Source organism: Tasmannia lanceolata, unplaced genomic scaffold (assembly GCF_043159265.1).
Source record: "Tasmannia lanceolata isolate RefF3 unplaced genomic scaffold, GAP_Taslan_0.1 ptg000501l, whole genome shotgun sequence".
NCBI classification, from domain to species: domain Eukaryota; kingdom Viridiplantae; phylum Streptophyta; class Magnoliopsida; order Canellales; family Winteraceae; genus Tasmannia; species Tasmannia lanceolata.
This window is the reverse complement of record NW_027519174.1, coordinates 29,290-31,357: the sequence shown is the minus strand read 5'-3', so window position 1 is coordinate 31,357 and position 2,068 is coordinate 29,290.

The following is a 2,068-nucleotide window of genomic DNA, read 5'->3' as shown; positions in this document are numbered from 1 at the left end:
ATAAGGACCTCAAAACAACCTCTTTTCGTCCTATGAGCTTTAAGGTGTATGAAGTACCCTATTTGACTGTTGGAGCGGAGCGATAGAGACTCTATCTTAGGTTGATCTAGGCCGGAGGCAGACCTACGTCAAGGTAACCCTTCTTTGAAACACTTTGGTATTGCTCCTGGATCAGAATACAAATAATGAATCCAGAGCACATGGAGCCATCTCGTTATCTTCCTGTCAAGAAAAAATATGGTGGACTCAACTGATCTTTCTATCAGTTGATGAAAGAGCCCAATGCGAAAAAATGCATGTTGGGTCTTTGAAACAGTTCGAATCATTTCGATAATAATCAGTTTGATCTGTTTTACCGAGAAAGTCTACGGTTCGAGTCCGTATAGCCCTATACATTTTTGCATTTTTGTATAGTTTTCGTTTCCTCATTAGTGCGTGCTTGCAGATGGCCAGTGGGTTGGTCCATGGAAATGGAATCATTTCCACATGCTCACGGCGATCCCTCGGGGCATGAAAATGAAAAAAAAAAAATAATTCATTCCAATGGATCCAACCGGATCGGTATTTTCGAATCTCGAATACCCAAACCAATTCTTCTTCATTCATTTTCGTGGGGGAATGACATATGGCTTGTTTCCTCTTTTTCTTGTCCATGATCAAAGATTGAGTGATACACCTTTTCTTTGGTTTGGTATACCCAAGCCAATTGATTATGAAGTCAAAATCATAACACGAGCCTAGCCAAAAACCCCAACCTGACCCAACAAAATCGAATCTAATAGTAATAGTAAGTCACACGGATCTAGGACCTGTTCTTGTATTTGTAGAAAAGCCAGAGTTTCAAAAAGAAAGCTCTTCGGTAAGTTTCATTGTAAACATTGTAAAATAGACTAGACTTTTCTTCGTATAGCCGGCCTAGCAAAGGCAAAGCAAGTAGTTTAGTTATTTTTATCTTTCTGTACAATACTTATTTTTTTGTATCCCAACCTACTCCAATCCAATTGCTCATCATTTCAATTCTGTCGATTCTACCGATGCAGACTTTATGCAAGAAGATTAGGGGTCTGTTTGAACTTGGATGAGTTAGGAATCCAATCCCCCGACTGATCGCTCTTTGGTGGAACAACAACCCAAATTCATTGTTTCAGAAATAATGAATTGGTCCTAAAGGTATCAACGTTTGTGCTCTCTTCTATTTCTATGAGTGTTTTTGGGGATTTGGTCTGTCGAATTGTTCGACAACGCGTGATTCCATCAGAGCTATCTTCTGTAGATAATTTATGATTCGGCCGACTCTACCATTGTGGTACGCTCCATTGTGTGGGTTTGCTTCAAACGAAACCTCTTTTGATTGTCACGAAACCTAACCCATTGGTTGGTCTTACTAGGTGTTATTACATTAATAAGTATTTCGAGTCATTCCAAATAGCGATTTTGGGTACTAGAAATGGGTCCGAAATAGGATGACTCTTTCAAGACTTTTAACTCGATTTAAATAACTCGATTGTTTCTGGGGGGTCCTGTCGGGATAGTACAGGTCAAAAGTATCTAATTTGGGTATAGGAACCCATGAGTTGTTCTATGTAAGGGTTCCTCATAATTCAACAGATTGAAGATTGAATCAAATCAATTAAGTATAAATCTGGGACAAGGAGAGAGTCTAATTGGTCGATGCATTCTGTTTCTGTTTATGTATTCATATCGAATCAATAGAAACAATGATTCTATACCCCGATCTTAATGAAAAGAATACACCAACGCCAACCGAGTAGAATATACCCTAAATCCCGAGCTAGGCATTCTACTACAAAAGAGAAAAAAAAAAATGAGCCAGACCTCTTCTTTGATTTTATTATATTATTATATTATATTCATTGAATATTTTCATTGAAAATGGAATATTTCCATTTTATTTTCACATAATTATAGATAATATAATTAATATTGAATTAATCTTTTTTTTATTCATTTTTGATGAAAATGAAAATATTCTTTCATTTATTTTTTTTTTTATAGAAAACCCAAGGTAAAGTGAGAGAGTCTTATTTGTACAAGAACATAATATGTC